General features: G+C 43.2%; 1 pseudogene; it reads right to left on the minus strand.

Moving 5' to 3' along the window:
* Window positions 1–1,582: 1,582 nt before the first annotated feature.
* LOC139370363 (mitochondrial Rho GTPase 1-A-like) lies at window positions 1,583–22,712 on the minus strand (annotated as a pseudogene).
* Between the last annotated feature and the right edge of the window lie 3 nt (window positions 22,713–22,715).

The raw sequence follows: 22,715 nt of genomic DNA on the forward strand, positions 1-22,715 counted from the left end.
TTCCTAGGCAGTCATTGAAAATAAGAATTTGTTCTTAACTGACTTGCTTAGTTAAATAAAGGTAAAAAAAATAATTTTAAAAACGTGGTGGTGTGCTATCTGTAGACATTGGAATCATTATTTTAATAATACTGCCTCCATGTGTCCACTGGCAGACCTACAGTTACTACATCACATTACCTCATCCTTCACGTGAAACCAGGGGGAATGACATCGCTGGCTGCCTCCTTCCCTACCCCTCAGTAGGACCTTCCTGGACCAATGTAGTGAGGACCTGAAATTAAGAGAACATTCAGCAGCATGTTGGCATTACCTCAATACTACAACAAATACTCTGAAGCCAAAATCATACCAATCACTTCGGCAGATCTCTTGCATAACGTGCACTGAGGAAGGCACTGTTCCGAAAACATTGGTGATACCCAATAAATCATTGGAAGTATATATATTATGCGACTTTATTTATTTAAACGCACCTCTCCATTTGTCAGCACCTCTGACTATTTTGGGTGTGCATTAACTGCTGCTTTTCATTTAAAAAATGATCCCAAATGCAACAAAACATTCTTGACACAGGATTAAAGTAGATTTATTTATTATAAACATTGGGAAGGCAAACGTGAAACACAATTGTCCTAATGTTCTGGGAGTTGGGGGTGCTGGATAACATTTGGATAATTGGAATAATACCCTTGAGAAGAATGTTGGCTTAATAATAACAGTATATTTGATATTATAATATTGGAGGATGATCAGAAAAAGCAAAGCATGCAAATACAATAACTGTACAGCCTAACATACACACATAGCAAGCACACACAATTTTGACATGCATGCCCAACACACACAATTTGACTTGACATGCATGCCCAACACACACACACACCACCTGGGTGGTCCATACCCATACAGGAAGCCATGGGTGGGCTACAGAGCCTTACTGAGTTCTAGGGGTAAGGCGCAGACACCCAAAAAGTATCATCCCATACGGAACATCCATTGATTGAATATGGGCTGATTCAGCCTTACAAATTTGTAAGTGTGCCACCGAGGTTCGGACCCTGGAAGGCAAACTAAAGAACAACATTTTAATAACAGTAGAGCAGCCTTTACTGAACTGGTTTGAGAACATTTGAAAATACTAAATACATGATAGAAAGCTAATGCCTTTATAGCATTGAATGTGGCTTTGTTGTGCCATTATAGAGTCAGCATTTGAACTTCATAACGTCCCGTTTGTTCAAGGGAAAACAAATATACAAGCAGTTATATATACATTATTTCCACATTGTTTCAGTGCTTGTTTTAAAGTATATATTTTTGTGTATGGTATTGGTTATTTTGCATACTCATTTCACTACCCTTACTTCAACTGCTTAAGATGGAATTGTTTTCCCATTTCAATCCACACAGGTAACCAAAATAAATTGATGTTTTGCACAAAGAGAAGAAATCACTAGCTTCATCAGTAGTAGTTATATAATCACATTTTCAATATAAATATGATATACTTTTGAGTACAGACTTGCAGAAGCCAAAATAAAGAACAATAGCAGTCATTAGTAGTCATTTTCTTGTGAAATCTCTAGGTATAAAACTAAATAATGTTTGCTTTTTTTCCCCCTCGTCACATGGGGGACATACTGGATCTTTTATGATCTTAGAGAGATATTTATTGGGAGAGGGTGCCAGGTTTAGCCTGGTCCCAGATCTGTCTGTGCTGTCCTGCCATCTCCTATTGCCAATGGGGCAGATCCAGAACTTGCACTTAAGTTGAATTTTCACTTAGTCATGTATTGATGTCAATGGGAGACTAAGTGTAAATTCAACTTAACTGGAAGCTAGGATTCACTCCATACACCATAGTAGTTGGCAAAACAGCACAAAAAGATTTGGGTACAAGTCTCGCAAAGGTTGGGTTTGCATTGGATCCCCGTTGTTTGAGCAGCACTCTGTACATGGCGAAGCCCAGCACGGCAAACACGGTGGCTCCCACGCTCACTCTCAACCAGAATGTGGAGCTCTTCAGGTCAGCCTGTGTCACATGTCTGAGAAGAGAGAGAAGGAAAGATACACAGAGAGAGAGAGAGAGAGAGAGGATCCAGAGACAGAAAGAGAGCGAGAGAAAAACAGTGAGACACATTACGTCAGAGACAACAACATGTAATGCTTTTACATAACCTCTCTGCTTACACAGATGATCACGATACATGCTACAGTGCATTCGGAAAGTATTCAGACCCCTTCCCCTTTTCCATATTTTGTAACGTTACAGCCTTATTCTAAAATGTATTTTAAAAATCCTCATCAATGTACACACAATACAGGTTTTTGACATTTTTGCAAATGTATAAAACTTTTTTTTTTAAACATACCTTACGTAAGTATTCAGACCCTTTGATATGAGACTCGAAATTGAGCTCAGGTGCATCTTGTTTCCATTGATCATCCTTGAGATATTTTTACAACTTGATTGGAGTCCACCTGCGGTAAATTCAATTGATTGGACATGATTTGGAAATGCACACACCTGTCTATATAAAAAGGTCCCAAAGTTGAAAGTGCATGACACGATGTCGAAGGAATTGTTCGTAGAGCTCCGAGACAGGATTGTGTCGAGGCACAGATATGGGGAAGGGTACCAAAAAATGTTCAAGAACACAGTGGCCTCCATAATTCTTAAATGGAAGAAGTTTGGAACCACCAAGACTCTTCCTAGTGCTGGCCGCCCGGACAAACTGAACAATCGGTGGAGAAGGGCATTGGTCAGGGAGGTGACCAAGAACCCGATGGTCACTCTGACAGAATTCCATAGTTCCTCTGTGGAGAAGGACAGACGGAAGGACAACCATCTCTGCAGCACTACACCTATCAGGCCTTTATGGAAGAGTGGCCAAACGGAAGCCACTCCTCAGTAAAAGGCACGACAGCCCGCTTGAAACAAGATTCTCTGGTCGGAAGAAACCAAGATTGAACTCTTTGGCCTGAATGCCAAGCGTCACGTCTGGAGGAAACCTGGCACCATCTCTACGGTGAAGCATGGTAGGTGGCAGTGGCAGGGACTGGGAGACTAGTCAGGTTCGAGGCAAAAATGAACGGAGCAAAGTAAAGAGAGATTCTTGATGAAAACCTGCTCCTGAGCGCTCAGGATCTCAGACTGGGGCGAAAGTTCGCCTTCCAACAGGACAACAACCCTAAGCATACAGCCAAGATAACGCAGGAGCGGCTTCGGGACAAGTCTCTGAATGCCCTTGAGTGGCCCAGCCAGAGCCCAGACTTAAACCCGATCAAACATCTCTGGAAAGACCTGGAAATAGCTGTGCAGCGACACTTCCCATCCAACCTGACAAAGCTTGAGAGGACCTGCAGAGAATAATGGGAGAAACTCCCCAAAAACAGGTGCGCCAAGCTTGCAGTGTCATACCCAAGAATAATCGAGTCTGTAATTGCTGCCAAAGGTGCTTCAACAAAGTACTGAGTAAAAGGTCTGAATATTTATGTAAATGTCATATTTCAGTTCGATGTTTTTTGAACATTTGTAAAAATGTCAAACAACCTGTTTTTGCTTTGTCATTATGGGGTAACGTGTTTAGATTGATGCAGTGGGAGAAATTGATGTAATCAATTTTAGAAGGCTGTAACGTAACAAAATGTGGAAAAAGTCAAGGGGTCTGAATACTTTCCGAATGCACTGTATGTAGGAATTCACTCAAAACAGTGTGGCTTTGAACCTCCGTACAGTCCTATGCACTAATCACAACTAAAGATGCCAAAAGATGAACGTCCAACAGGATGAACAGACAAGACAATAGAAATCTGCATTATTAGACTACATATGCATTATTCATTAATGAAGGGGAACATAACGAACAAAGTTGGAACAGAACAAGATGGTCAAACAAGTGACGAATGACAAAGAGAGAGGATCAAGGAACTCAGAATCCGGGAACGTTTGGGTGAGGCAAAAGAATAAGAGTGAGATGTCATGAAGATTTACATGAAAACAAACAGTGGTTTATGACAATCCACAGCCCAAACTCCAAAACAGGGTCAAAACAAAGGTGATGAACAGCAACTGAAGAAGAACAGGGACAAATGAAGAGGAGGATTGTGAAACAGAAGAGTTGGAAGGTCTCTGAAAGAGTAAGGACCTGCTGAGAATGGCGGTGTAGAGCTTGGCCTTCACTGTCTGCACCAGCTCTGAGTTGATGAAGTTCTGCAGGTGGCAGAAGGTGCATCTGTTACAGGTACACATACAGCGCAGCCGAGCATGACTAAGGAGAGAGGTGCGCGCACACACACACACACACACGTGTGCAAAGACACACATACACAGGCACAAAGAAGAAGAGAGTTAGATCAAAGACCGATGTCACCAGAAGGTTTGAGCTCTTTGGGCCATAGAGCTCATCTGTTATGGGGTTAAAAACCAAGAGCATCCACCCAGGAAGAGAGGAGGATAATTGTCTAATTGAACAAAGGGAGAGCATGACCATAAGTCTGATTCATTGTAATCTTCACCTCACACTGTTGGGGTTAGTAATCTCCAATTTTCACCATTGTTAAAATGTCCTTACGCCACCACAGAGTTAGAGGTCCATAGATTAAATAAAAATGCACGCGATTAAGTATGTGATACGTTGATGCTGTCCCCCATGTGTTGGCTACAGTTCTGAGGAGTACAGTTCAGATGAGTCCAGTCCACCGTGACAGAGAGGTGATCAGTGTGGACAACAGCCTGACAGAGTAGTGGGAAAAGGGGCACGCAAGGGCAGTAAACATACAATTGCAGCAAATGGCAAATTGAATACACCGTATTAACCACCACGTCTAACCAAGATGGTGGATACTGTTCACCCCAAGAGTCTCTATATTTCAATGTGAAATGGCACCAATTTGGGAAGTGAGGGATGAGGTAGAATTTAACAGCTAATGGGGCAGTTTTGGGGCTTGAGGTAGGAGCAGTTTTGGGGCAATAGGTTTTACAGCATGAGATGAGGTCTTAAAATATTTAAAATTATTTATTTTAGGGATTGTGGAGAGGGTTTAAGGGCTTACGGTAGAGCTTTACACGGAACCCAAACCAACTGCGCGCATGTGCCATCGTGCATAAATGTATTTTGTCCCCCCACACCAAACGCGATCACGACACGCAGGTTAAAGTATCAAAACAAACTCTGAACCAATGACATTAATTTGGGGACAGGTCGAAAAGCATTAAACATGTATGGCAATTTAGCTAGTTAGCTTGCACTTGCTAGCTAATTTGTCCTATTTAGCTAGCTTGATGTTGCTAGCTAATTTGTCCTGGGATATAAACATGGAGTTGTTATTTTACCTGAAATGCACAAGGTCCTCTACTCCGACAATTAATCCAAACATAAAACGGCCAAACGAATCGTTTCTAGTCATCTCTCCTCCTTCCAGACTTTTTCATCTTTGAACTTATATGGTGATCAGCATCTAAACTTTCATAGTATTACCACAACTACCGGCAAAACAGTTTGTCTTTCAATCACCCACGTGGGTATAACCAATGAGAAGATGGCACGTGGGTACCTGCTTATATAAACCAATGAGGAGATGGGAGAGGCAGGACTTTCAGCACGATCTGCGTCAGAAATAGAAAGGAGTTCTATTTTAGCCCTTGGCATCGCAGACTCTCGTTGGCGCAATAATTGAATAACATGGATTTCAAAATGTATTTTGCGACGCACACGATGTGTCCGGTCTGGTCAGCATGTTAGGGTTTGAGCGAGGGATGTTAAGGTTCGACACGGGGCCTAAAACAACCGAGTGACCCACTACCCACGGGTGCATGGCCATGGTGGTGAGTTTGGTGTAGATGTCTTTGCAGGGTGCGTCTGCCGTGTTGCAGGTGAAGGCCTGTGGAGGGGGCATCTTGTGCTTCCTACAGAACTCCAGAGGGGTGAGGGCGTAGAGCTGCTTGGTCTCCTGGAGGTCCGACTTGGCTGCGATCATCATGCACGGCGTCTTGGTGTCCATGAAGTACTGCTGCAAAAGGCAGAGGGATATTGTTATTGGACACTGTCGTATTCCATTCAGCAATATACTTTTTTAAAAGACAATGAAAATATGTAAATGCTCCAAAGAAGCACATATTGGTAATAATATGGTAATAACAGATGGTTTCCGCTTTAAAAACATTTACTTTCATTCAGTGGTACTGTAGATTAGAATAGTATTGCCATCTTGAAAGACTAAATAGACAAACAGGGATGGTAGAAGGACTGGTTGTAAACAGCACATACCTTGAAGACTCTGGCGCAGTACTCGAACGAGTGGGGGTTGCTGGCGTCGCACGCCAGACACACAATGTCACAAGCCTGGTCAGCGTCCGAGAGGACGTCAAAGTCTGGGAAGACCTCGTGGAGCTGAGGGAGAGTAGAGGAAACAAAATGGAAGAAGGTAATGAACACACAGAAACACAGACAACTTTTAGACTGAAAAGCTGTGGACAAATAAACACCATCGAGTCGATTAAGAGTTAGTCAAAACAGACGACTCACCAGCAGGTATTTCTCCTGACCATACACATATGCAGTGCTGATAGCATAGTAGGACATATGCTCTTCGCTAATGATGTTTTGACGCTGAGAGAAAAAAGGAGGGTGAAAAATGACTTCAAACAATAAAGTTGACCAATACCGAGAGGAATTCCAAAAAGTTTTAAACAGGCAGAAGACGGAAGTATTTGGAGTTGCGCGGAGTTGTTCAAATGTTTCTTCCATCCAGGGAAGTTTTCCTTGCCACCGACTTACAACTTAGTCTTTGAGGGAATGAATGAATGTTGACACTGACCATGAGGTTTCTTCCGAGGAAGGCTTGCAGGAAGCCACTCTTGCCACTGCCGTTGTCCCCGAAGACGTTACAGCGGAACACACTGCGCTGGGTCTGCTTCTTCTGCAGGTCAATCTTCTTGTCCCTCGTCACTGTAGAGCGGAGAGGACACACACACTCTGTTAAGTGTATACAGCAAATGAAAGTATATGAATGAATGCTGTGGATGTCTTTAGTCCTCTGCAGAATGTGGTTTCAGTAAGAGTAACTTCGTCCCTCCTCTCTAGATAGAGAAGTTAGTACAACATGAAGTTCTAACACGCAATGTTTACTGGTTGGCTGTAGACTAGAGCTTACAGCTAACGTTGGTATCAGTCATCTTCGTCTTCTATACTGTTCACTCAAATACGACAAGGTTCCAGTTTAACAACGTTTACTCAACAGTATTAGCACAAAGCATGGCGGCCATTGCACTCAGGCCAGGTTCATCTACAACGAGACTCCTGCGCAGGCGCACTAATGACAGAGTGATGGCACCGTAATAACAGAAATGTAGGGATACTTAAAACATGAACTTAACAATCTCCCACTTTTCTTTAGAGACAAATAAAACATCAACAACATAATTAAATGTCCCCAGTATTATTTAAGTTACCCATTACAGATGGGTTGTGTGACAAAGTTTTTATTTGTATTACTCAAGCTGTCACTGAGTGCCTTTAGGAGCACAATACGGAATGCTCCCTTTTTAGTCAGACTAGAATCCGCTGGATTCTCTGTGCTTGAATAAGTTCCTTGATGCTGCTAATCTCAAGACGAAGTCTTTTCTCTGTGACAGACTTGGTTGACTTGACAGCATCAGCTAAGGAGTAGTTGTCAGTGACACAAACTAAAGGTAGAATGTGCAGTTTTGTCTCACCAGCGGTAGGCTCCGAGAACAGAGTTGCTAAAAAGATAGAGCAAGGGTTTCTCCAGCAAGTGTGCTTCGGACAACCCTTCTGATCCTCTTTGACTGCCAACAGATGGGTGAGAATCTTCCTCCTTCACCCATTAACACAATTAGATGCCCACCTTGTGTGCCTCCATCTGTAAGGTGCCCTAGGGAAGCATCACTGAAGACAACTAGTTTCAGAGTCATCTTTTCCAACATGCTGAAACTTTAGTCACTTGTTGTGATTTCAGTTTACGAACAACTTTGTTTGCCTCATGAATGGTTTGTACAGTGGCGTGTTTTGTGTTGGATGCCAAGTTGCAGCCATCAAACATTACATCTACTCTGTCTAGCAACCCATAGAATTTGAATAATCTTTGACCTCAATTGATCAACTTCAATTCCACAGAGAAGGGAATTCCTTTGTAAGGCTCTTGAAGAATCCATGTGGATAGGTTGAAGATTCTTGATATAGCTCTCCTGTTGCATCAGTATTGTTAGGCCAACTGTAATAAACTCCATGCCAACATAACAAAAATGATCATGCTCCTCACGGCCGACCTGGAAAACAGCTTTGAGGTGTGGAATCACAGTTGAAGCAAAGGTCTGTGAGCCACCCCAGATGAAGTCATCAACATGACAGGCAAGTACTCCAGTCACATTGCAGTCTTGATCAAGCCAATAGAAGCCTGCAGGATCCACGTGTGACATGTTTCCACCTGTACTCAGCATTGTTGCCTTGACCTTGTTGTACCAGTAGAGTGATGCATCTGCCAGGCCATACACACACTTTGTTTTAGTTTCCACAGTGTTCCTTCACTCTTAGCTTTAGGCGGAGGTTGGATGTGAATGTCCCTTGACAGCTCTGTTCCCTGCAAAAATGCAGATTTGATGTCTATTGAATGAAGTTAACATTTTTTTCTGGCAGATCACTGTCAGCAGCAATCTGAGTGAATCTGAGGCGCATGTCGGTGAATATTTTTGGAGTTCTTAGCAGCCAGCTCCTCAAAACCTCTTGCCACTAGATGTGCTTTTGGCACTATTCCAGGTAAGGATTCTTTAAAGGGCACACACCCACCTTGTTGAGACACATTTTTGGCCAATGTCTTTGACTTCCTCAAACACTAAAATTTTCCTCCAATTACTGAGCTCTTCTAGCTTAGCTGGGTCAAATGACATGTCCTTTGTTTCAAGTACGTCATCATTTTGAATGTAATGCTGTTTTTCTCGATTTTCCATTGGTTCAATTCTCAGATTATGTGACAGTTCAGCTGACCCTGTTGTACCAGGAAGTGTAGCTGGTTCTGAATACTGCAAGTTGTACCAGTTCTGGTGTTTTCCTTTGGCTTTTCCTGCTCGTCCAATGACGGTTGCTGTATGTGGAATACCACTTTCTTGGTCCATGTATTTAACAGTTTGTTCAGTTTTCAGATGGGAACAACCATGTTGGCTTAACACATGTGGCTGTGGTTGAATGTTTTCCTCATTTGAACGCTCAACAGTATTACCTGTGTCATGGTTGAAGGTCTCTGCTTCATTTCCTGTGTCAGGTTCAGTGTCCTTATCCTTGGATGCGACATCTGGTACAGTTGAAGTCAGAAGTTTACATACACTTAGGTTGGAGTCATTAAAACTCGTTTTTCAACCACTCCACAAATTTATTGTTAACAAACTATAGTTTTGGCAAGTCGGTTAGGACATCTACTTTGTGCATGACACAAGTAATTTTACCAACAATTGTTTACAGACAGATTATTTCACTGTATCACAATTCCAGTGGGTCAGAAGTTTACATACACTAAGTTGACTGTGTCTCTAAACAGCTTGGAAAATTCCAGAAAATGATGTCATGGTTTTAGAAGCTCCTCAGTAAAAGGCAGCTCCTGACCTCAATCCTATTGAACATTTGTGGGCAGAACTGAAAAAGCGTGTGTGAGCAAGGAGGCCTACAAACTTGACTCAGTTACACCAGCTCTGTCAGGAGGAATGGGCCAAAATTCACCCAACTAATTGTGAGAAGCTTGTGGAAGGCTACCTGAAATGTTTGACCCAAGTTAAACAATTTAAAGGCAATGCTGCCAAATACTAATTGAGCGTATGTCAATTTCTGACCCACTGGGAATGTGATGAAATAAATACAAGCTGAAATAAATCATTCTCTCTATTATTCTGCCAGCAGCATACCACCCTGCATACCCCTGCTGGTTTGCTTCTGAAGCTAAGCAGGGTTGGTCCTGGTCAGTCCCCAGATGGGAGACCAGATGCTGCTGGAAGTGGTGTTGGAGGGCCAGTAGGAGGCACTCTTTCCTCTGGTCTAAAAAAAGAAATATCCCAATGCCCCAGGGCAGTGATTGGGGACACTGCCCTGTGTAGGATGGGACGTTAAACAGGTGTCCTGACTCTCTGAGATCATTAAAGATCCCATGGCACTTATCGTAAGAGTAGGGGTGTTAACCCCGGTGTCCTGGCTAAATTCCCAATCTGGCTCTCATAGTCACCTAATAATCCCCAGTTTACAATTGGCTCATTCATCCCCCTCCTCTCCCCTGTAACTATTCCCCAGGTTGTTGCTGCAAATGAGAATGTGTCCTCAGTCAACTTACCTGGTAAAATAACAGAAAAATAAAAATATACTATTATTCTGACATTTCACATTCTTAAAATAAAGTGGTGATCCTAACTGACTTAAAACAGGCAATTTTTACTAGGATTAAATGTCAGGAATGGTGAAAAACTAAGTTTAAATGTATTTGACTATGGTGTATGTAAACTTCAGACTTCAACTGTAGGTTTGTGTCTGTTAATGTGTCCTTTTTGTTATTTTCATTAGGAGGCTGATTCTCACCTCCATCTTGTTGATAATTTACTTTCCACAATCTTGAGTGATGCACCCTGACAATGGTGCCTCCGGGCCTCACAAATATCACCACACTATCTTGGCCAATGACTACTCCCAGTCCTTTCCACTCTTGACAGTCAACTCGTTTGTAGTACACTTTGTTTCCAGTCTCGTACTTCTCATTGGTGGGTCGAAGCGGTTTACACAGAGCCCTGTAAATTCTCTCTGAACACTGCTTCAGTGAACGCTTTTCTCGCTGTATGTAGTGCTGAAAGGTGCTGTCCCACCCATGCACTCACACTGGTCCCTTCTAGTGCTGGTGGCTTGTCAGACAGTACAGAGGGAAGATCCAACACTAGTTGGAGCAGAACATTATGAACATTATGCATTGAGTTTTCTGCCATCAAAGCCCAATCTAGGGCTGTTTCCCAGTCACAGTTTACTGTATTTCTGACATGTCTCACAACTGTTAACTATCTGCCGTAGAATGTAAATACATCTTTATTTCCAGAGCGGATGAGTAACTTCTGAAGTCTGTCAACTGTAGCATGTCCAAACTGTTTGTGAAGCTTTAACAATACTTTGTGTTTCTCCTCTGTGATCATGTTCTCTGTGACTGTCAGAATCTCCATGTGCTCTGTGTCAGTCAGAATCTCATTGTTTACATGGACTCCTTTGTCTAAAATGTTTACACAATAGTGGACTGAGGTAGTAAGTTCAAGAGTCACTGGTTGTTTAAACATCACTGCTTTGTCATTTTTTCTGTCTAGTACAGCGCCTGCTTTCTTGAGGGAAGCTTTGCTTAATAGTAAGGGGATATCTGTAGGGACCACCTCAGTTTCAATGTGACACTTAGTCTGACCAATGTTTGCTGGTATCTTGACTCTCTTGGTAGAATGGTCAATTCTCCCATCTCCAAATTTGAAAGCGCTGTTGCTTGGTGTGTCAATTCATATTTAGTTCACAGACATAGTTATCGAGCCATTTTGCACCACAAACTGTGTGTGTACATGCAGTATCAATCACAGCAGATCCTATGGATTCAACTATAACGATCTCAGTATCAGAAGCAGATTGGTTTGAAAACAGTAATGATATACTGCTCTGTGTTTACATTTTCCTCTGTTAGTTTAACTTGTTTTTACAAGGTCAGTCTTTAACCCAATGGTAAGTGCTTTGACAAATAGCACATTTTGATATCCTTCCATATCTGTCCAGCGGATTTGTGCCGGGCAAAGGCGCCCTCGTCTGGTTGTCTTGAGAACGTGACTTTTGGCACCTTTTTTATGCTGCTCAGTGTAATATGCTGCGTCACTCACTTGCATTCCATCTGTTATTGGGGGGACAGACGTCTTTTCACTAAAACATTTTTTTTAGTGCCGACTTCATTGATGCAAAAGTCAGCACAGTGCAAGCAGTCAAAGCCAACAGTTTCTCCCTACCATCCAGACAGGCAGTATCTAACAACAAAGCTAACACTGCATCCGGGAGAACCATCTCGTACTTGAGCATCCTATGGTACCTCTGTTCGAAATAAATTATGTAGTCCGTTATTGCAACTGAAATGTCTCTAGTAACACTGTCAAAGTTAGCATATGCCTGGTAGGAGCGGTCTTTCTCCTTTCTATGAAACACAGAATCCAGTGCTCTGATCCCATACCGTCATCCTTTTCAAATCCTCAACGGGTATTTCCAATGCTGTATCTCTCGCTGTTCCTTCAAGCGATAATACCACCGCAAGTGCTTACTTTTTCTTGTCCAGATTAGTAACCCGTGTCCAGATTCCAAGTTCATTTTTCCAACTTTCATACGACCTCGTCTCGTCGAAGCGAGGTGGGACATTGTAATTACTAACCATCCTCTGCTACCAATGTAACTAAAATACGACAAGGTTCCAATTTAACAACGTCTACTCAACCATATTAGCACAATACATGACTGCCATTGCACTCAGGCCAGGTTAATCTACAACGAGACTCCTGCGCAGGCGCACTAATAACACTGTAATATATACACTATCCCACATTCAGAGCCATATCTATAGGTCTCTGCTCATATCTAATATAGCGGTCGTCTCAGTTGCCATGACAATGGGCTGTCCTCCCACCTGTGATGGCCGCTGCCTGGGACTCCTGCTCAGAGATGATGGAGTAACCAAGGTAACCCAGGTACTCCAGGCAGCGCTGGACATCCAGGTAGGTGGTCAACCTGGGCACAGGGAAACACAGAGGAGTGAATGGAAACTGTCATACACTTTAAGAAACACTGTCTTGGGGGTTCATTCAGACTTTCATGGTTTAGATAAAGTAACAATACACTTTGTGGATTTAACACAGCAGAACATCTCTCTTGTGTGTGTGTTTGTGTGTGTCTGTCTGTGTCTGTTCAAGTGTGATAAGGACCAATTGGAATCCAAGCTTCAAGATTGTTTTGATCATGCGGACTGGGATATGTTCCGGGTAGCCTCAGAGAATAATATTGATTTATACGCTGATTTGGTGAGTGAGTTTATAAGAAAGTGCATAGGAGATATTGTACCCACTGTGACTATTAAAACCTACCCTAACCAGAAGCCGTGGATAGATGGCGGCATTCGTGCAAAACTGAAAGCGCGAACCACCGCATTTAACCATGGAAAGAGGTCTGGGAATATGGCCGAATACAAACAGTGTAGTTATTCCCATCGCAATCAAACAAGCAAAATTTCAGTATAGAGACAAAGTGGAGTCGCAATTCAACAGCTCAGACAAGACGAATGTGGCAGGGTCTACAGACAATCACAGACTACAAAAAGAAAGCCAGCCAAGTCACGGATACCGACGTCTTGCTTCCAGACAAACTGGACAACTTCTTTGCCCGCTTTGAGGATAATACAGTGCCACCAACGCGGTCTGCTACCAAGGACTGTGGGCTCTCCTTCTCAGTGGCCGACGTGAGTAAGACATTTAAACGCGTTAACCCTCACAAGGCTGCCGGCCCAGACGGCATTCCTAGCTGCGTCCTCAGAGCATGCACAGCATTTTATAACAAAGTCCATCCTCCTGGATGTTCATGACAAACAACAGATGTATGGAATGGGTCACAAGGTTACTAATAATTCACAGCAAACAGTATCTGCTGTAAATACTGTCCTTATTGTGTAGAGACCAGGGTCTGGCCCCCAACTCCATACTGGAGCCATCTCGCCCTTGTACCCCAGTACACAAACATTAACTCATTCTCTGGAATGCGGTACCACCCAAAGACATAATAAATCTGCTGTCAGTGTTAAATCTCCCAGAGGCCCACTTCAGTTCAGACAGACACAATAGAGTTATAAGAACTATTTTTTGTTGCATAAAACAACCATTTGATGCAATTACGGCATTACAACATAATCTTGCAATTTTGCCCTCACATGACATATTAAATCTCTCCCTATCCCAGTCTGCTGTCCCCACATGTTTCAATATGGCCTCCATTGTTCCTGTACCCAAGAAGGCTAAGGTAACTGAACTAAATGACTATCGCCCCATAGCACACACTTCTGTCATCATGAAGTGCTTTGAGAGACTAGTTAAGGATCATATCATCTCCACCTTACCTGTCACCCTAGACCCACTTCAATTTGCATACAGACCCAATAGGTCCACAGATGATGCAATCGCCATCACACTGCCCTACCATCTGGACAAGACGAATACCTATGTAAGAATGCTGTTCATTGACTACAGCTCAGCATTCAACACCATAGTACCCTCCAAGCTCATCATTAAGCTTGAGGTCCTGGGTCTCAACCCCACCCTGTGCAACTGGGTCCTGGACTTCCCGAAGGGCCGCCCCCAGGTGGTGAAGGTAGGAAACATCTCCACTTCGCTGACCCTCAACACTGGGGCCCCACAGGGGTGCGTTCTCAGCCCCCTCCTGTACTCCCTATTCACCCATGACTACGTGGCCATGCACGCCTCCAACTCAATCATCAAGTTTGCAGACGACACAACAGTAGTGGGCTTGATTACCAACAATGACGAGACAGCCTATAGGCAGGAGGTGAGGGCACTCGGAGTGTGGTGTCAGGACAACAACCTCTCACTCAAAGTCAACAAAACAAAAGGAGATGATCGTGGACTTCAGGAAACAGCAGAGGGAGCACCCCCCTATCCACATCGACGGAACAGCAGCGGAGAAGGTGGAAAGCTTCAAGTTCCTCGGCGTACACATCACAGACAACCTGAAATGGTCCACCCACACATACAGTGTTGTGAAGGTGGTGCAAAACCCTTAAACCCTCACACACTTTAACAGATGCACATTTGAGAGCATCCTGTCGGGCTGTATCACCAACTGGTACAGAAACTGCACAGCCCTCAACCGCAAGGCTCTACAGAGGGTGGTGCGGTCTGTACAACGCATCAGGTAAACTACCTCCAGGACGCCTACAGCACCCGATGTCACAGGAAGGCCAAAAAGATCAAAGACAACAACCACCCGAGCCACTGCCTGTTCACACTGCTACCATCCAGAATGCGAGATCAATACAGGTGCATCAAAGATGGACCGAGAAAAATAGCTTCTCTCTGAAGGCCATCAGACTGTTAAACAGACATCACTAACACAGAGAGGCTGCTGCCTACATACAGACTTTAATAAATGGATCACTAGTCAGTTTAATAATGCCACTTTAATAATGTTTACATATCTTGCATGACTCATTTCATATGTATATACTGTATTTTATACCATCTATTGCATCTTGCCTATGCTGCTCGGTCATCACTCATCAATTTATTTATATGTATATATTCTTATTCCATTCCTTTACTTAGATTTGTGTGTATTAGGTAGTTGTTAGATATTGCTGCACTGTCAGAACTAGAAGCACAAGCATTTTGCTACACTCGCAATAACATCTGCTAACCATGTGTATGTGATCAATAAAATTTGATTTGAGTGCGTGTCTGTCTGTCTGTCTGTGCGTTTTCAGGTCGGTCTGTCTGTCTGTGCGTTTTCTGGTCGGTCTGTGTGTGTCTGTATAGATAGATGCCTGTCTGTGTGTGTTTGTATAGATGCCGGTCTGGGTGTGTCTGTATAGATGCCGGTCTGGGTGTGTCTGTATAGATGCCTGTCTGCCTGTGCGTGTGGTGGTAACCTACGTCCACTGGGACAGGTAGCCCTGGTAGGTGATCCAGCCTTTGTCGTTGGTGCACACCGTGTTGTTGACTTCGAGACCCCAGGGCATGTAAGGGAACACGTCAAACAGGTCCTTCAGCTCCTCTGGGGACTGGGCACAGTCCCGATCCTGAAAAACACACACACCTCACGGGTCATTGGCATCTAGAACATTAGGACACACACTAGCTTGACCACTCGATTTATTGTTCATTCACTGCCAGCAGGGTTTAGAAACGGTTTGACTTTTGTTAGTCTGAAATGTTGGCTCCAAATTCAAATGGCATAATTTACCACAGGAAAGGTCAATACCTTGTCATGTTTGTCGAAGACACTCTGGAGGAAGAGGTAGGCATTGTAATTCAGCTCGGTGGTGCAGTCTGGAGGTATTTTCAACCTGGAGGTACAGTAGAGGTGGGGAACACACACACACACGCACGCACGCACACACACACACACACAACAGTTAGATGGAGAATCCTGGAAAGATTACGAGATAAATAAGAACACAGATTCAATTATGGTGTCCTCAATGGACGCTCTGCAGGGGGGAGAGAGAGAGACTTGTGGGTAATTGAGGTCAGAGCCAGAAGGGGGATGATGTTAATCCTGACTGTACTGGGGTTTAGTGGCTCGTCTCAATCTGAAAGAAGGGAGGCAGACATATTTTGTTGTACTGGGTGAAGCCTAAGTGTATTTCTGCATGGGAATCAATGTTGATATTTATTAGTACGTATTGGAAGTCTCTAAGGCTCAGATCGTCCCGAGGAAGACAAAGGCAATAAAAGCATGATGAACTAAGCACACGGAACAGTCAATATCTGTGCCTGTGGGTAGAGGTAGAGGTAAAGACATGCACACTAATAGGTAGGCCTGGTAATTGCCACAATACAATATTACCACGATACGTAATTGCGATTCGATACTGTTTTTATTGCGATTTGATTTTCCAAACATACTGCTCACCATGTTTGCTGCAGAGGGACAAGAGAAAACTAGTTTTGATCAGTCATTGAAAGAAAAAAAAACGTTGAAAAATTGTCTCCCTATTTAAAAAGAAGATTGAGAACAAGCTATGAAGGAAAAATACTGGAGTCTTGGTGCAGGTACAGGCAACTAGCGTAAAAATTATATTTTACGATATTGTCAAAATGATACAATATTTCATCAATAATAACATACCGATATGAAACTGTATTGATTTCCCCTCCCCATCACTAATATGGGAAATAGTTTGTTGGTATGGGTGTAGAAGCAGACAGTACACCCTGGAGGAACAGGTTGTAGTGGACGTGCAGAAACAGGCAGCACACTCACGTGAGTGGGAACAGGTTGTAGTGGACCTGCAGAAACAGGCAGCACACTCACGTGAGTGGGAACAGGTTGTAGTGGACGTGTAGAAACAGGCAGCACACTCACGTGAGTGGGAACAGGTTGTAGTGGACCTGCAGAAACAGGCAGCATACTCACGTGAGTGGGAACAGGTTGTAGTGGACCTGCAGAAACAGGCAGCATACTCACGTGAGTGGGAACAGGTTGTAGTGGACGTGTAGAAACAGGCAGCATACTCACGTGAGTGGGAACAGGTTGTAGTGGACCTGCAGAAACAGGCAGCATACTCACGTGAGTGGGAACAGGTTGTAGTAGACCTGCAGAAACAGGCAGCATACTCACGTGAGTGGGAACAGGTTGTAGTGGACCTGCAGAAACAGGCAGCATACTCACGTGAGTGGGAACAGGTAGTCCTGGTGGAGTTCCAGGTCGTCGTCATAGCCAAACCTCCTGAGGACCGTCCAGGTGGTCTCATGTCTCCCCCTCTGGATGAATAGGGTGTGGAGGAACAGGAACCCTGAGGACCACCACCATGATATAGGTCAACTACAGTGTGTGTGTGTGTGTGTGTGTGTGTTCGGAATGTGGAATATGGGGACATTATTCAAACATACCCCAACATGCTCAAACATGGTGCTTCAGAAAGGTGTGCCTAGTTTTATAAGAAATGCAGGACTGAGATGTCAAAGAAACAGATAATTACACACATTTGGATCAACAGGAAGTTCATTGTCTTCGCTCCCTCCCTTTGTCAATAGAGCATACCTTAGAGAGTGAGGCCGTTGTCACACACACCGTCGATCACATTGTTCCTCACAACGTTCTTCACATCCTCCAGAGCCTGAGACGCCAGTGGGGCATGCCCTCTGCACACGCACACACACAAACACATCCCCAAAGCTGACAAGGAAAACACTGAAATAACTATTTGAACCCTTCACCTGAAAGGAAAAGGGCTAGTGAACTTGTTAGTGCACTTGTTCTGCTGACGGAGTCAGAGTCACAGAGTTGAAAACTCACCTGGAAGAAGTTGAGCTCGTTATCATTGAGAATCCCATCGTTGTCCAGGTCTGACACCTTGAATATGTGAGTCAGCGCTTTGATGCAAGCAGGCTTCATCTGGGAATCAAGTCCAATCAACAGTATAATGACACAGTTGGCCTCAAACTAAATGTGAGACTTTATGAACAATTCTTATTCTGTAACATTCTGTCAACAGGGCATCTTCACTCTTTACCCATTTCTCCTCTGGACAGTATAAAGGGCCAGTGGGGTGCAGGACAGCCTTTTGGGCGTAGTACAACAACTCAGATATGTTCTTTAGGTTCTTTGCTGAACACTAAAATAAAAAGTTACGGAAATACAGAAGGAAGAACATACAAAATATGAATTTCATTCATCCTGAACTAATATTTACCAACATACCAAAAAAACAACACAGTTCCTGTGCAGAACTAAAATACCTAAATACTTAAAGTTGGAATCTTTAAAATTTGTGAAAACAGCCACGTCCATTTGGGATATTACAACAACAAAGAAGTTAGTGCAAACAACGAACATTTCAAGCTGCTCGACGCACCTCACCTCTGTTTCGTCCACAAAACAATAACAAAGGTGCTGAGATGCGGATTCCATCTTTAAGCCGTCCACGGCAAACTCCCTCTCTTTCCACTAGATGGGTCAGGAAAGTGAGAGTTGTTTACAGTAGAGTATAGTAGTGTTCAAGATCGGTCTCCATAGTGACCTGGCTGGCTGGGGCCTGGGAGGATCTACCAGCCGGGGATTGGTCTGAGGGATAAGCCAATACTAATTAGACAGTCTGTGAAACATGGAGGAGTTAGCAGCCAAGCTGAACTGTGGACATGCCTCTATGGCTAGCTGGGTGGAGGAGAGCCATGGGGGTCAAACTCCAGGCTTGATTGGATCAGTTTGATTGTCAAGTCTGTTTCCTTGAATTGACAATCAAACGTATCCATAGTACACCTCTTGGACGAGGAGCACACACACGCACATTGACACGCAACCTGTCCATTAGGCTCAATATTTCTCGAAAAATGCATGTAGACTGACATACCGACTTGAGCAAGCTATAGAAATCCCTTAGCAATAGCTCCATTAAGAGTCTAGACTGAAACCAATACCACACTGACCCGTGCGTCACGCTGAGCACATGATTGACCCATGAAATTCCCACCATGAGAAAAATAGCATGAAGCATGTCTGGGTGAAGGTCATACTCATATATAATGCCCAACATAGACTATAGAACCAAAGTGCATATACAGTAAACAAGCACAACATATAGTCTTAGTGTATATAGTCTTTGTATGGACTCACTGTCACCTTGCATGATGACGGTAAAAGCTACAGAGATAGAGAACGTCAAGCTGGGACCAGCTTTAAACCCTACAAATTTAGATTTACAACATGTAACCTTTGTAAGCTGTATAGCAGCACACCAAAAGCTGTACAGGCTGTAGAAGGACTGCTACAATATAAGCACCACCCCTGCTATACATCTTTAATAGATACTGGAACTGTTCAAGCTACTCTTTAAACAATTCATTGATTTATCGTCAGTGCAGCCCCCTGTGCTACATCTGGAGGTGTATCACTCCTCTGTAAGAGCGATAAGTGCAGTGGTGTGAAATACTTAAGTAAAAATAAAGTATTACTTAAGTCGTTTTCTTGGGTTATCTGTACTTCACTATTTGTATATTTTTTTTACTACTTTTACTTCACTACATTCCTAAGGAAAACAACGTACAGTTGAAGTCGGACGTTTACATACATCTTAGCCAAATACATTTAAACTCAGTTTCACAATTCCTGACATTTAATCCAAGTAAAAATTCCCTGTCTTAGGTCAGTTAGGATCACCACTTTATTTTATGAATGTGAAATGTCAGAATAATAGTAGAGAGAATGATTTATTTCAGCTTTTCTTTCTTTCATCACATTCCCAGTGGGTCAGAAGTTTACATACACTCAATTAGTATTTGGTAGCGTTGCCTTTAATTGTTTAACTTGGGTCAAACGTTTTGGGTAGCCTTCCACAAGCGTCCCTCAATAATTTGGGTGAGTTTTAGCCCATTCCTCCTGACAGAGCTGGTGTAACTGAGTCAGGTTTGTAGGCCTCACACACGCTTTTTCAGTTCTGCCCACAAATTAACTATATGATTGAGGTCAGGGCTTTGTGATGGCCACTCCAATACTTTGACTTTGTTGTCCTTAAGCCATTTTGCCACAACGCATGCTTGGGGTCATTGTCCATTTGGAAGACCCATTTGCGACCAAGCTTTAACTTCCTGACTGATGTCTTGAGATGTTGCTTCAATATATCCACATCATTTCCCTACCTCATGATGCCATCTATTTTGTGAAGTGCACCAGTCCCTCCTGCAGCAAAGCACCCCCACAACATGATGCTGCCACCCCCGTGCTTCACGTTTGGGATGGTGTTCTTCTACTTGCAAGAATCCCCCTTTCTCCTCCAAACATAACGATGCTCATTATGGCCAAACAGTTCTATTTATGTTTCATCAGACCAGAGGACATTTCTCCAAAAAGTACAATCTTTGTCCCCATGTGCAGTTGCAAATCGTAGTCTGGCTTTTTTGTGGCGGTTTTGGAGCAGTGATTTCTTCCTTGCTGAGCGGCCTTTCAGGTTATGTCGATAAAAGACTAATTTTACTGTGGATATAGATACATTTGTACCTGTTTCCTCCAGCATCTTCACAAGGTCCTTTGCTGTTGTTCTGGGATTGATTTTGTACTTTTCTGACCAAAGTATGTTCATCTCGAGGAGACATTATGCGTCTCCTTCCTGAGCGGTATGATGACTGCGTGGTACCATGGTGTTTATACTTGCGTACTATTGTTTGTACAGATGAACGTTGTACCTTCAGGCATTTGGAAATTGTGGAGGTCTACAATTTTTTTCTGAGGTCTGATTCTGGCTGATTTCTTTTGATTTTCCCATGATGTCAAGCAAAGAGGCACTGCGTTTGAAGGTAGGCCTTGAAATACATCCACAGGTACACCTCCAATTGACTCAAATTATGTCAATTAGCCTATCAGAAGCTTCTAAAGCCATGACATCATTTTCTGGAAAGCTGTTTAAAAGGCACAGTCAGTGTTTGTAAACTTCTGACCCACTGGAATTGTGATACAGTGAAATAATCTGTTAGTAAACAATTGTTGGAAAAAATGACTTGTGTCATGCACAAAGTAGATGTCCTAACCGACTATAGTTTGTTAACAATAATTTTGTGGAGTGGTTGAAAAATGAGTTTTAATGACTCGAACCAAAAAGTGTACGTAAACTTCCGACTTCAACTATACTTTTTACTCCATACATTTTCCATGACACCCAAAAGTACTCGTTACATTTTGAATGCTTAGCAGGACAGGACAATTGTCTAATTCACACCCTAATACCTGGTCATCCTGACAGCCTCTAATCTGGCGGACTCACTAAACAAACATTCTTTGTTAATAAATTATGTCTGAGTGTTGGAGTGTGCCTCTAGCTATCCGTAAATTAAGAAAACAAGAAAATGGTGCCATCTGGTTTGCTTAATATAAGGAATTAGAAATTATTTATAATTTTTACTTTTGATGATCAAGTATATTTAAAACTAAATAATTTTAGACTTTTACTCAAGTAGTATTTTACTGGGTGACTCACTTTTACTTGAGTAATTTTCTATGAAGGCATCTTTACTTTTACTCAAGTGTAACAATTGGGTACTTTTTTTCGAGTGGTGCACAATTTGATTGCCTTGCAGTTCTCCAGCTGTATCCACTGAAAGCGTGCGAGGTTCAAGTCACAAGGGCAGGGGGTACAGGATGGGCCGCAGAGCCACGCAAAGAAGACGGACCTAGCCCATGGGGAAGGGAGGAGGAAGGGGGGGGGCACAGAGCAACACCTTGAAGGGCATTGCGCTGATAATAGCGCTGATAGTTTTGGTTATCCTGACCTGGACACCAGTATTATAATGGTCCATTATGGACTATTAGCAGGACAATATACCGTTACCAACACCTCTCTGTGTTGGTGGCGCAGCTGTCTAAGACACTGCATCGCAAAATGCTCTTAGTGTGACCTTTATTTAACTCGGCAAGTTAGTTAAGAACAAATTCTTATTTACAAGAACAGCTTTCTCCTTCCTCCCCGTCGGGGAATTGAACCCCGGTCTCCCACGCGCCCGTACGACACAGGTATTCTTTAGCTAAATAGCCCAGTACTGTAGCCGACCGTCACGTTGTACAGAGCCATATTTTCTGTTCCATCCTAATGGAAACCCAGAGGGTTTTTCATTTTTCTTGGAATAGAAACACCATAATATTAATCAAATTAGCATTAATGGTACCAGTGATTAAATAACGTGCCATAGAATTCTGCAGCACCACACAAGCTGTGCCGCAGTACGCTGCAACTTTTAAAGGACGAACCACTGTAGGTCAGTGGCTTTTAGCCAGCAGCCTCTATGCAATATCTGGTGATGCATCACTACTCTGGGTAGTGAAGTCACAGTGCTACAACACAGTGGGTGACTCAGTACAGAAGCCCTCTGGCAGTCTCACCTCCACACATGTCTCTATCTCAGTGTACTGGTTCATGATGGGCAGGATGGTCTCCATGCTGCTGTGTTCCACCAG

The sequence above is a fragment of the Oncorhynchus clarkii genome, chromosome 17 (assembly GCF_045791955.1).
Source record: "Oncorhynchus clarkii lewisi isolate Uvic-CL-2024 chromosome 17, UVic_Ocla_1.0, whole genome shotgun sequence".
Classification (NCBI taxonomy): domain Eukaryota; kingdom Metazoa; phylum Chordata; class Actinopteri; order Salmoniformes; family Salmonidae; genus Oncorhynchus; species Oncorhynchus clarkii.